Raw genomic sequence first — 14,406 nt, forward strand, 5'->3', positions numbered from 1 at the left:
GGTCGCTGACCCGAGCAAGGGATTACTCGGTCTGCTGAAGGCCCACAGTCAAGGCACATATGAGAAAGCAAACAATGAACAACTAAAGTGTCGCAACGAAAAACTGATGATTGATGCTTCTCATCTCTCTCCGTTCCTGTCTGTCCCTATCTGTCCCTCTCTCTGACTCTCTCTCTGTCTCTGTAAAAAAACAAACAAAAAAAAAACCCTAATATAATCACAAATCTCATTTACTAAAGAGAACTACTGTCATTTGTCAAAGTGATTTGTGTGTGTGTGTGTGTGTGTGAGAGAGAGAGAGAGAGAGAGAGAGAGAGAGAGACAAAGACAGAGAGAGGGATAGATAGGGGCAGACAGGAAGGAAGATGAGATGAGAAGCAACAATTCTTCCTTGCAGCTCCTTAGTCCCCTTAGTTGTTCATTGATTGCTTTCTCATATATGCCTTATGGGGGGGAGGGGCTACAGCAGAGCGAGTGACCCCTTGCTCAAGCCAGAGATCTTTGGGCTCAAGCCAGCAAACCAGCACACAGGCCTGATGAGCCCACGCTCAAGTCGGTAACCTCAGAGTTTCGAACCTGGGTCCTCTGCATCCCAGTCCGATGCTCTATCCACTGCGCCAACACCTGGTCAAGTCAAAGTGATTCTTTAAAATGGAGTTTTCCATCTAAGATTTAATTCAGCTGTTTGACTCATTCTATTCTCAATTTAGCCATCCTGCTATTTCCAGTAAATACGGTTTTACATTAATATTTTTCCAATTTCTCATAAAGACAAGCCTGGCAAAAAGGTATAAAAACCACTATACAAAGGTACATAGGTAGAAAAGCCACAGTACAAAGCCCCAAAACAAGTCAGGACTTTAGATTCAGACTATTAATGAACACTAAAATCAATCTTATGGCCCTTGCCGGATAGCTCAATTGGTTGGAGCAAAGTCCCCCATACACCAAGTTTGCAGGTTCTATCCCCAGTCATGGTGCATATAAGAGTCAATCAATGAATGCATAAAGAAATGGAAGAGCCCTGGCCGGTTGGCTCAGCGGTAGAGCGTCTGCCTAGCGTGCGGAGGACCCGGGTTCGATTCCCGGCCAGGGCACACAGGAGAAGCGCCCATTTGCTTCTCCACACCTCCGCCGCGTTTTCCTCTCTGTCTCTCTCGTCCCCTCCCGCAGCCAAGGCTCCATTGGAGCAAAGATGGCCCGGGCGCTGGGGATGGCTCTGTGGCCTCTGCCTCAGGCGCTAGAGTGGCTCTGGTCGCAACATGGCGACGCCCAGGATGGGCAGAGCATGCCCCCTGGTGGGCAGAGCGTCGCCCCCTGGTGGGCGTGCCGGGTGGATCCCGGTCGGGCGCATGCGGGAGTCTGTCTGACTGTCTCTCCCTGTTTCCAGCTTCAGAAAAAAAAAAAACAACAACAAGAAATGGAAGAACAACTGACCAGTGGTGACACAGTGGACAGAGCACTGACCTGTGACGCGGGTCACAGGTACAAAACCCCAAGGTTGCCGGCTTGAATGCAGGCTCACCAACTTGAGTGCAGTGTCGCTAGCTTGAACACAGGATCACAGATATAATCCCATGGTCAATGCCTTGAGCAAGGGGTCACTGGTTTGGCTGGAGCCCCCAGTCAAGACACGTATGAGAAAGCAATCAATGAACAACTAAGAAGTGACTCAACTACAAGTTGATGCTTCTCATCTTCTTTCCTTCCTGTCTCTCTTTAAAAAAGAAAAAAATGGAAAAACAAATCAATGTCTCTCTCTCAAATCATTAAAAAAATAATAAAACCAATCAAATGAAGTAAAACTAGACCCCATCTCACATCACAGACAAAAATAAACTCCAACTGGACTAACTACAAGCAAATTAACAAATATTAAATGTGAAAAGCTTTATTATTTTTTTATTATTTTGAGAGACAGAAACATCTATTTGTTGGTCCACTTATTTCTGGATTCATTACTTGATTCTTGTATGTATCCTGCCCAGAGATCAAACCCACAGCCTTTTGGGATGACACTCTAACCAACTGAGCTACTAGGCCAGGGCTCAAAAGTCTTCTAATTAGACATGCAGCAACTTCTCTTTGCTGGGCTTTCCATCTTCTGAAACAAGCCAGCTATGCAGTTATGGCATTCCAGATGCTCAAGAGCAAATCAGGCAGAACAAAAATGAGGACACAGCACAAATGCCAGCTAAAAGGCAGGGGCAGGGGTCAGATCAATAACATCATGCTTTCTAAAGGCCCTTGGATTTCTTCAGTTAGGAAAGAAAATAATTCAATGTTTTGAGTCGCCTGCCCTACTTCCTACTCCATCTCTCTCTTCTAAAGTTAACTTAAAAAATATATATATTTTACAAAATATTAGGGAAATACGGTATCAAGACAGAAAATATTTCAATGGTGATATACTATTAAGACCAAGGGTCCCCAAACTTTTTACACAGGGGGCCAGTTCACTGTACCTCAGATTGTTGGACGGCCGGACTATAAAAAAATATATATATGAACAAATCCCTATGCACACTGCACATATCTTATTTTAAAGTAAAAAAAACAAAATGGGAACAAATACAATATTTAAAATAAAGAACAAGTAAATTTAAGTCAATAAACTGACCAGTATTTCAATGGGAACTATGGGCCTGCTTTTGGCTAATGAGATGGTCAATGTGCTCCTCTCACTGACCACCAATGAAAGAGGTGCCCCTTCCGGAAGTGTGGCGGGGGGCCGGATAAATGGCCTCAGGGGGCCACATGCGCCCCACGGGCCATAGTTTGGGGACCCCTGATTAAGACAGTAGAATAAATGTAAGCAGGTACATTAGAGACCTGTATCATATACCTAAAACAGGGACAACAAACTCAAATACCTACAGACAAGTAATATAAAGGCTTAAAATGATAAGTATCAACTAACATTTTGCCCCATGTCAGGGATACATATCAAGCTATCTGTGCTCAGGTCTGCAACAAACCGGCATGAACACGTCCCAACAAAAGATGGTGGTTGCAAAGCCCAAAGACAGGTCCGCGCTGCCAGATCCTATTTTACAAAAGCAGCCTAAATCTAAACTTTTACATAAAATGTTTATTTATTTATTTATTTGGGAGGGAGGGAGAGAGAAAGGGGGAGGAGCAGGAAGTATCAACTCCCATATGTGCCTTGACCAGGCAAGCCCAGGGTTTTGAACCAGCAACCTCAGTGTTCTAGGTTGATGCTTTATCCATTGCGCCACCACAGGTCAGGTGAAATCTCTTTTAATGTTGATAACTACTTCAAATAGCACTGTATTAGCCAAACAAGAAAATTATCTTACTCTTCACAAACTAAAGCGCTCCATTTCTTCCACTAAACTTGGAACTGTGAACTAAACACAATGGAAGATAACATTACAAATTTTATGTGAAACTGACTTCATCAATATTCAAATTCCTCACTATGTTCATCAGCCCATACTTCCAGACAAAAAGAAACTAAAAAATTACTTCTATAGAATGGCATTTAAGCTTACTTAAAAAAAACAAAAAAAGAAAAACTTCCCCTGAAAGATGAAGAAAGTCAATCTTTTAAAAAAGATACCGCCTGACCTGTGGTGGCGCAGTGGATAAAGCATCGACCTGGAAATGCTGAGGTCGCCGGTTCGAAACCCTGGGCTTGCCTGGTCAAGGCACATATGGGAGTTGATGCTTCCAACTCCTCCCCCCCTTCTCTCTCTGTCTCTCTCTCGCCCTCTCTAAAAATGAATAAACAAATAAATAAAAAAATTTAAAAAAAAATTTTGAAAAAAAAAAAAAAAAGATACCCATGATTCATTTTCTCTTTCTTTTCCCTTTTTTTTTTTTTTTTTTGAGAGAGACTGAGACAGGAAGGGAGAAAGATGAGAAGTATCAACTTGTTGTTGAGGCACTTTAGTTGTTCACTGATTGCTTCTCATATGTGCTTTGATGGGGATAGGGAGGTGATGGGGGGGGGGGGCCCACAGCGGTGGTGGGAGGGTGTGTGGCTCAAGCTGGCTACCTCAGGATTTCGAACCTGGGACTTCAGCACCCAAGTCTACCCTCTATCCCAGGGGTCGGGAATCTATGGCTTGCGAGCCAGATGTGGCTCTTTTGATGGCTGCATCTGGCTCGCAGACAAATCTTAATAAAAATAACCATTAAAAATATAAAACATTCTCATGTATTACACTCCATTCATTTCCTACAGTTCATGTTCATGGTTGTGGGTGGCTGGAGCCAATCACAGCTGTACTCCGGGACAACACCAAATTTTTTTTTTTTTTTTTTAAACAGAGGCAGAGATAGAAAGGGACAGACAGACAGGAACCAAGAAAGAGAGAAGCATCAATCATCAGTTTCTCATTGCGCATTGCGACTTCTTAGTTGTTCATTGATTGCTTTCTCACATGTGCCTTGACCACAGGCCTTCAGCAGACTGAGTAACCCCTTGCTGGAGCCAGCGACCTTGGGTCCAAGCTGGTGAGCTCTTTGCTCAAGCCAGATGAGCCTGCGCTCAAGCTGGCGACCTTGAGGTCTCGAACCTGGGTCCTTCCGCATCCCAGTCCGACGCTCTATCCACTGTGCCACCACCTGGTCAGGTAACACCAAATTTTTATTGGATAACACATAACATACACGGGTCATTGTATGGCTCCCACGAAATTACATTTTAAAATATGTGGTGTTCATGGCTCTCTCGGCCAAAAAGGTTCCCGACCCCTGCTCTATCCACTGCACCACCACCAGTAAGGCATGATTCTTATCTACTCTCCTGGTAAACTGTGGGCAATTAGTTTTTTTTTTTCCAATTAGTTTTTTATGGATTATAAACCTACATTAAACACTCTAGAGCCCTGGCCGAATGGCTCAGTGGTAGAGCGTCAGCCTGGCGTGCAGGAGTCCCGGGTTCGATTCCCGGCCAGGGCACACAGGAGAAGCGCCCATCTGCTTCTCCACTCCTTCCCCTCTCCTTCCTCTCTGTCTCTCTCTTCCCCTCCCGCAGCCGAGGCTCCACTGGAGCAAAGTTGGCCCGGGTGCTGAGGATGGCTCTATGGCCTCTGCCTCAGGCGCTAGAATGGCTCTGTTGCAACAGAGCAACGCCCCAGATGGGCAGAGCATCGCCCCCTGGTGGGCGTGCCAGGTGGATCCTGGTCAGGCGCATGCGGAGTCTGACTGCCTCCCCATTTCCAACTTCAGAAAAATATATACCAAAAAAAAAAAAAAAAACCACTCTAGAGCAGTAGTTCTTAACACTGTAACACTAATGAATATGGTAACAACCCTTTCTTCGAAAACATGCACTCCCTCACAAAAATTTTAGAGTTCATGGGCACCCTGCAGCCCATGGACCTCAGATTAAGAACATCCTGTTCTAGCCTGACCAGGCGGTAGAGCAGTGGATAGAGCGTTGGACTGGGATGCTGAAGACCCAGGTTCGAGACCCCGAGCTCGCCAGCTTGAACATGGGCTCATCTGGTTTGAGCAAAGAGCTCACCAGCTTGGACCCAAGGTCGCTGGCTCGAGCAAGGGGTTTCTCAGTCTGCTGAAGGCCCATGGTCAAGGCACATATGAGATAGCAATCAATGAACAACTAAGGCGCCACAATGCGCAACGAAAAACGATTGATGCTTCTCATCTCTCTGTTCCTGTCTGTCCCTGTCTATCCCTCTCTCTGACTCTGTCTGCAAAAAAAAAAAAAAAAATCCTGTTCTAGCCCTGGCCAGTTGGCTCAGCATTAGAGTGTCGGCCGGGCCTGTGGTGGCCCCGGTTTGATTACCAGCCAGCGCACACAGGAGAAGCATCCATCTGCTTCTCCACCCTTCCCCCTCCCCTTTCCCCTTCTCTCTCTTCCCCTCCCACAGCCAAGGCAAGCCTCCATTGGAGCAAAGTTGGCTCTGCAAAGAGCATGGCTCCATGGCCTCCGCCTAAGGTACTAGAATGGCTCTGGTTGCAACAGAGCAACGCCCTTGATGGGCAGAGCATTGCCCCCTGGTGGGCATGCCAGGTGGATGGGGGGGGGCATAAGGGAGTGTCTGCCTCCTCACTTCTCACTTCAGGGAAAAAAAAAAAGAATATTCTGTTCTAGCTCTGGCCAGGTAGTGCAGATAGTTAAGAGTCATGGTGATATGCCAAAGTTTCAGGTTCAATCTTTGGTCAGGGCACATACTGGGTCAATCAGTGACTGCATGAATGGGAAGAACAACAAACCAATGTTTCTCTCTAAAATCACTAAAATTTTTTTTAATTTTAATGAAAAGAATATCCTGCTCTAGAGATTTTTTTATTATTTATTGAATTAACAGAGGAAGGGGAGGGGGAGGAAGGAGGGCAAAAGGTAGGGGAGAGGGTAGGAGGGAGGGAGAGAAACAATTTGTTGTTCCACTTATTTATGCATTCACTGGTTGATTCCTGTTTGTCCCCTGACCATAGATCAAAACCTGCAACCTTGATAATTGGGGATGATGTGCTAACCAACCGAGCAACCCCGCCAGGACCAGAAAACATTATAAATAACCAAGCAATCCCACCAGGATCAGAAAATATTAAACCTACGTAATTTCTAAACTCTCTGACCCTCTGTCTACTCCAAGAATACATCCTACTCCATCAATCTATTTCAGGCAACTACCATATCCAGCCTGGACTAGTACACGGCCTCTTAACTGAAATCCCGCACCATCCATTTCCCATACTTCTGCAGTGTTTTGGGTTTTTTTTTGTAGTTTTCCAAAGTGAGAAGGGGGGGCACGGCAGAAGGGCAGACTCCTCCATACGCCTGACTGGGATCCACCCGGCACGCCTACCAGGGGGCAATGCTCTGCCCCTCTGGGGAATTGCTCAGCAGCAACCAGAGCCATTCTAGTGCCTGAGGTGGAAGCCAAGGAGCCACCCTCGGCGCCCAGGCCAACTTTGCTCCAATGGAGCCTCAGCTGCAGGAGGGGGAGAGACAGAGAGGAAGGAGAGGGGAGGGGGTGGAGAAGCAGATGGGCGCTTCTCCTGTGTGCCCTGGCCAGGAATCGAACCCAGGACCTCCATACACCGGGCCAATGCTCTACCACTAAGCCAACGAGCCAGGGCCAAAAGTGGTTTTAAAATACAAATCAGCCTGACCTGTGGTGGTGCAGTGGATAAAGTGACGACCTGGAAATACTGAGGTCGCCGATTCAAAACCCTGGGCTTGCCTGGTCAAGGTACATATGGGAGTTGATGCCTCCAGCTCCTCCCCCCCTTCTCTCTCTCTCTCTCTCCGTCTCTCCTTCTCCTCTCTAAAATGAAAAAATTTTTTAAAAATTAAAAAAATACAAATCAGATGGCAACTCAAGGTTTCAATGGCTTCCCTAAACAACCTTACCTCTCCATCTTCATCTCTTTTCTTTTTTTAAGTGAGAGGGGAAATAAACTCCCACATGCACCCAGATTGGGATCCACCCGGCAACCCTGTCTGGGGCTGATGCTCGAATCAACAAAGCTGTCCTCAGTGCCAGGGGCCAACACTCAAATCAATTGAGCCACTGGTTGCAAGAGGGGAAGAGAGAAAAGGAGGAGAGGAAGAAAAGCAGATCATTGCTTCTCACATGTGCCCTTACCCGGGATCATGCCTGGGATGTCTGCAGCTGGGCCAACGCTCTATTCACTCAGCCAGCCGGCCAGGGTCTCCACCTTCATCTTTAACCACTCTTTTCACTATGTGTCAGGCACACCTGACCCCTTTGCAGTTCTGAAAGCTTAATTCTTATCATCTTCAAGTTTGGGCACTTGTTCCCTCCACCTGGAACGCTCTCCTCTTGATATCCTACAAAACTGTCTCTTTACTCCCAATAAAAAGAACTTCTATGACCACCCTTAGGTCTTTTCTTTTTTTAGTGTCTATTGGAGTCCCCTGCTTAATACATCCACATCACTTTTCTCAACTTGTAATTTAGTTGCTTACCTGTGTATCTTCTCCCACTGGACTGTAAATCCCAAAAGGCAAAACCTCCTCTGTGCTCCCAGAGCCTAGCACAGGGGCTCGTAGATGTTAGGTTCTCAGGCACTATTTGTTGAATCAACCAGTCAAATACTGAATTTATCTCAGATGTTTACAGAATGAGTATGTGAAGCAATCCATCAAAATCTGAGAATATGGCCCTGGCCAGTTGGCTCAGTGGTAGAGCGTCGGCCTGGCATGCAGGAATCCCGGGTTTAATTCCCGGCCAGGGCACACAGGAGAAGCGCCCATCTGCTTCTCCACCCCTCCCCCTCTCCTTCCTCTCTGTCTCTCTCTTTCCCTCCCACAGCCAAGGCACCATTGGAGCAAAGTTGCCCCAGGAGCTGAGAATGGTTCTATGGCCTCTGCCTCAGGTGCTAGAATGGCTCTGGGTTGCAACAGAGCAACACCCCAGATGGGCACAGCATCGCCCCCTGGTGGGCATGCCAGGTGGATCCCGGTCGGGTGCATGCGGTAGTCTGTCTGACTGCCTCCCCATTTCCAACTACAGAAAAATACAAAAAAAAAAAAACAGAAAAAAAGAAAAAAAAATCTGAGAATAGCATTAACCACGCTTCCTTCAATCAATCACACTTCCACAGCTATGCCCAAAGAGCAACAGGGTAGCATGTTAATTAAGATTCTTGCTTGACCAAGAGGTGGCACAGTGGATAGAGTGTTGGATTGGGACACAGAAGGACCCAGGTTCGAAACCCCAAGTTCACTGGCTTGAGCATGGGATCATAGACACAACCCCACTGTAACTGGCTTAAGCCCAAAGGTTGCTGGCTTGAGCAAGGGGTCACTCACTCAGTTGTAGCCCCCCCCCTCCCCGGTCAAGGCACATATGAGAAAGCAATTGATGAACTAAGGTGCTGCAACAAAGAATTGATGCTTCTCATCTCTCTCCCTTCCTGTCTCTCTGTCTCCCTCTCGCATGCACACTTTAAAAATAAAAAAGACCAGCCTGACCAGGCAGTGGTGCAGTTGGATGGAGCGTCGGACTGGGATGCAAGGTCTCAGGTTCGAGACCCCGAGGTCGCCAGCTTGAGCGCTGGCTCATCTGGTTTGAGCAAAAGCCCACGAGCTTGAACCCAAGGTCACTGGTTCCAGCAAGGGGTTACTCGGTCTGCTGAAGGCCCGCGGTCAAGGCACATATGAGAAAGCAATCAATGAACAACTAAGGTGTCACAACACACAATGAAGAACTGATGATTGATGCTTCTCATCTCTCTTCGTTCCTGTCTGTCTGTCCCTGTCTAACCCTCTCTCTCACTCACTCTCTGTAAAAATAAATAATAAAAAGAAAAATTTAAATAAAAGTGATTATAAAAATAATAAAAAAATAAATAAAAATAAAAAAGACCACCATTCCAAAAACTAAATCTTTGAAAATAAACCTATGTCTTTTATGCTTTCTCTCAGTCAGCCTCATCTCTCCCCATCTCAGTGCTAATCTCAGAAATACTTCAAGCTTCTTCCCTCCAATTTCCAGGCACAAAAAAGGACACTGCTTTAACCATCCATAACAACACTGGCTAAACCAAATTTAAAAAAATACCTGTACTTTCCTTGGTCAGATAGCTAAGTTAGTTACAGCATCTTCCCAATACATCAGGGTTGTGGGTTCAGTCCCTCATCAGGACACACAAAGGAATCAACCAATGAGTGCATAAATGGGTAGAGTGGCAAATCAATGTTTCTCTCCCAAGTCGATATATACATATAAGATTTAAAAAAAAAAAAAAAAGCCTGACCAGGCAGTGACGCAGTGGAGCAGTGGATAGAGCGTCGGCCACCGTCTCAGCATGCCCAGATCACTGGTTCGACCCTCATTAAGGGCATACACAAGAAACAACCAGAGTATGCAACTAAGTGGAACAATGAGTTGATGCTTCTCTTTCTCTCTCCCTCTCAAAAATTAATGAGAAATTAAAAAAAAAAACAAACCTGTACTTGAAGTTAAATATGCTAAAGAACTGCAGCTGCTATTACTGCCACCACCAAAACTGGACTGGACCTAGTCCTCAGACTAAAAACATCAGTCTCCAAAACTGAAAAGCTTTCCCTCTTGTAAAAGGTTTAAAAAAAGAAAAAGAAACTGCCCTGGCCGACTAGCTTGGTTAGTTAGTTACAATAGTTAGAGCATTGTCCCAGATGTACAGTGGTTGTAGGTTTGATCCCTGATCAGGGCACATACAAGAAGAGGTCAATGTTTCTCTCTCCCTCTCTCTAAAATTAATAAATAAATGTGTTTTTTTTTAATGGAACAGTATTGGACATAAAGATTTTCTGTTAACATTTCTTATAGAAACTCTAACTCACCCCCCTTCTACAAAATACAATCAAGCCTAAACAGCTGCAGAAAGTTTTTGATATTGCTAAAGTGGGTACATTAGTTCATAAAACACACTTTCCAGTGAAGAAGCAAGCTCAATTCGCTCCACAAGTTGTTCATGGCAGCAACTGTTTATGGATCTTTAATATAAATGTCTACATATAATACATACAAAACTGTCCAGGTACTATGTAGGACTGACAACAGAGTATTTTCACAAAAAAAAGAAAGGGTCAGTTGAAGGAGAATGAAAATGATGGTGCAACACATGCCTTTCCACTAGGGACCCACAATCTAGAAATCCTACAAATGATGGTGATAACAACAGTGTTTATACACGTCAGGTAATGAACTACGAGGTTTCCAATTTAATCTTAATCTTAATAATCCTATAAAGCAGTTACTGTTATAGCTGTTTTGCAGATAAGGTAACGGAGATACCTAAAAATTAAGCCCCCTGACGTAAAATCCAAAGCTAGCCGGGTAGCTCAGTTGGTTGGTTACATCGGCCGAAGTGCAAAGGTTACCTAATCGATGTTCCTGTCTCTCTCTCTCCCTCTCTCTCTCGCTAAAATCAATAAATAATCATTTAAAAAAAAAAAAAAAAAAGCTAGCAGTGCCAAATTTTGAATTCAGGCAAGCTGGATCCAGGATCCTTCTATTCTGCTGCCAGCAGAAGCTTCACTGGCTCTCTCTCCCGCCAGGCTCTACCACACTCTCAGAGGCTTTTCTTTCTATCCAATTAACAACCTCCCTGTAAACACTGTACTACCACTGATGGCTTCCAACTTCTGGGCGCCAGCGCTCCTCGCCAGCTCCGGCCGCCATGCTCCTCCCCTAAGATTTAGAAAAGCAAATAAAGCTGATAAAAAGTTGTTTAGAAAGGCAAGAAAATTGCCTCATATAAGCAGAACACACGCCGATTATCACTGGAATGCAAGTCGTTCTCACCTCCAGCCCAAGAAACTGAAACAAAAATGGGGGCACACATGTTCCCAAGGCAGATAAATTTGGACCATGCCTTCTCTGGCCACACGGCAAAAAGGACGCAAGAGTGCCAGCCACATGCGCCCTAGGGGAAGACAGAACCAGGCCAATGGAGACTATATGTGTTGGAGGAAGGCGGGGGGGTGGGGGGAGGCACTCAAGAGTTCCAGAGAAAGGAGAAATCTAAATAATGAGGTAACCGGGTTCATACAACTAACGAGGAAGAGGCAGGAGATAGGGGGCTGCTCCCCGGCAGCCTTCAACGAGGAGAGAGAAAGAAGGGTAGGAGCTGCTAGGGAGAAAAAGCAGCCCTGAGAGTCGGGAACTAGGCCGAAGCGAGGGGAAACCCAGTAGGGCGGGGAAGGGGAGGAGCCGGAGGGAGCAGGGCCCGCTCAGAGGAGGCCAGGGGGTAGGCTCGGCGTCAGGCGGCCTGGGGAACCTGACCCAGCCGCCGCGGTGAAAAGATAAAAGACGAAATTACTAGAGCCAGTCTAGCTGTCCGGTTCCCTAGAGGCCCTCACTCACCTCGGCCCACCGCAGCGATCGCAGCTGCAGCCTCGCAACGGCACAACCGGCCCGAACCTCGCCCCCGCCCGACAGCGCGCCCCGCGTCTCCGCTCTCCGACGGCAGCAGCGAAAACGTCGCCGCGCTCCCTCCTGGGAAATGTAGTCGCAGACCCGTCTTTCTTTGCCAACTTGACGGTGTAGTGAACTACGTTTCCCACAAGACAGGTCGAGTGTTGGGCCCGCCGTTTTGCGTCACGCGCCAGGTAGTCGGCAGTCACGTGTTGCTCCGTTGCATCCCCTCCCCCAGCCTGGTTGGCCAAGGGAAGAAGGAGGGAGGTGGACGGAAGGGGCGGAGGTGTTGCTGACGCCACTGCCCCCACCATTTTGGAACCAGCCGAGAGGAAGGACTCGGGTCCCACCCACTGGCGGCCTGCTTTGGCTGTGAAAAGTCTCTGAATTGATAATCCAGTCTCCTGGTTTTCAGTCTATACCGGGCCACGTCTCGCTTTGTGACCTTGAGCAAATCGTCTCCGGTTGTTGAGCCTATTTCCTCCCTTATGAAATGAAATTCGTAACTTCTACCCACCAGGCTTCTTGCAAGGCTTAGACAAACTTACGGCCATGAGAGCGTCTAGTACCCTGAAAGCGCAACTCAAAATGGAGTTTTGTTGTGATAGTGATCTCGGGGGATCCAGGAGCACGCATTGTCAAACCTCTCTCCAGCCTCATCTCCCGCCACCGCTCCTCCTCCCCAGCCCCGCCTTCAATAACAATGGGAGCATAGGAAGAGGTTTTCTGAAAGTGGGTCCTGTAAAGCTTCTTAAAATGGGCAACACTCATCTGTTGAACCAGTTTCCTTGGGAATGTAGCCTTGGAATCTACATTATAAACAGACCTCTCCCGAGGTTCTTACGCACAGGCAAGTTTGTGAACCACTGCACTTATCAGGGTTTTGCACGGGCCGATTTCCCAACCGTTAAAGACTGGGCTCAGATGTCACCTCTTCTGTGAAGCCTTCCAAGTGGACTAGCTCCTTCTTGTCTCTGTACTCCTATTGTACCTTTGCACTTTATTCCGTATCAGGGCCAGTGTTGGTCTTCCCCACCAGATGTCAACTCTGAGAACAGAGATCAGTTTTGATAGATTTCTGCATCCCCAAGGCAAAGTAAATATGGATAAATATTGAAAGAATCTACTGTTCTTTGAGGAGGGGGAGAGCTCACCAAGCTTAATTCAAGTCTCAGACCCTGCCACATCAAATAAAATACACTCTGCTGGGCCTGACCTGTGGTGGCGCAGTGGATAAAGCGTTGACCTGGAAATGCTGAGGTCGCAGGTTCAAAACCCTGGGCTTGCCTGGTTAAGGCACATATGGGAGTTGATGCTTCCAGTTCCTTCCCCCTTCTTTCTCTCCCTCTCTGTCTCTCTCTCTCCCTCTCTCTCTCCTCTCTTAAAAAAAAAAAAAAGGATAATAAAATAAAATACACTCTGCTGAAACTTGTTAGGTTCGGGACCAGGGCCCCTAACAAAAGCCTCAACTAGACTTGATTGAACTTTAGGTGATTCAGCACCAGGGCAGGTCCCGTAACTCTCCACCTGAGCAATCCTGATATCTTACCTCCTCTGGACCCTCGGACATCCTTCCAGTTAGTCTCTTCCCCTTCACTTCTCAGAACCAACCCCCCTTTCCCATTGTTTAACTATCACTGGTAACGGAAGTTTTCACGCTGGGACTGGAAGTGCCGCCAACCCCTGTCCCATGTAGGCTAAAGCTTCTCATTTTCTTGCTGCAGACGCCACTAGGGTCTCAGCCCATCTGATTGCAGATGCATACATAAATTTCTTATAAAACTCATCAGGCCTTGGTCTGACCAAGTGGTGATGCAGTGGATAGAGCGTCAGACTGGGATATGGAAGACCCAGGTTCAAGACCCCGAAGTCGCCAGCTTGAGCACGGGCTCATCTGGTTTGAGCGAGGCTCACCAGCTTGAGCCCAAGGTCGCTGGCTCAAGCAAGGGGTAACTCAGTCTGCAGTACCCCTGCCCCTGTCAAGGCACATATGAGAAAGCAATCAATGAACAACTAAGGAGCCCCAACGAAGAATTGATGTTTCTTATCTCTCTCCCTTCCTGTCTGTCTGTCCCTATCTGTCCTTCTCTCTGACTCTCTCTGTCTCTGCCACAAAACAAAACAAAAAAAAACCCCACTCATCAGGCCGTGTGTGGCCCTCCTTTGGCGACCTAAGAAATCTCAGATCTTTTCTTAACTCTCTCCCACCTCTGGCCCTTCCCTGGCCCAGAAACTTACCCTACAGTTCCAGCCTCTTCCTTCTCCTCTCTTCATTCAGCCTTTTTCCCTGAGTGACCTCTCTCCTTGACTAATGTGGCATACTCAGGTAGCTTTTATATGTCTTTTATGCATTTTACACTGTATCTACATCTTAGCATCAACTCAGTTCCAGATGTTTGAGAATCACCATACTCTTGAGTTCCCACTGTTATCTCAAACTAAACCTACCAAAAATAGAACTCTTCTTCCTCCAATATGGCATTACCTAGTTAATTGTGGAGTTCTTTACATGTTTGTATTCTCCACTAAGTTTTGA

At 46.6% G+C, this 14,406-nt stretch overlaps 1 protein-coding gene across 1 annotated transcript in view; it reads right to left on the minus strand.

Moving 5' to 3' along the window:
- Positions 1 to 11,976, minus strand: part of THRAP3 (thyroid hormone receptor associated protein 3) — a 67,350-nt gene extending 55,374 nt beyond the window's left edge. Inside the window, exon 1 of the mRNA XM_066269643.1 lies at positions 11,820 to 11,976. The gene's annotated coding sequence lies outside the window, so the exon portion shown is untranslated. The remainder of the gene's footprint in view (positions 1 to 11,819) is intronic.
- Between the last annotated feature and the right edge of the window lie 2,430 nt (positions 11,977 to 14,406).

Source organism: Saccopteryx bilineata, chromosome 3 (genome assembly GCF_036850765.1).
Source record: "Saccopteryx bilineata isolate mSacBil1 chromosome 3, mSacBil1_pri_phased_curated, whole genome shotgun sequence".
In the NCBI taxonomy this organism is placed as follows: Eukaryota; Metazoa; Chordata; class Mammalia; order Chiroptera; family Emballonuridae; genus Saccopteryx; species Saccopteryx bilineata.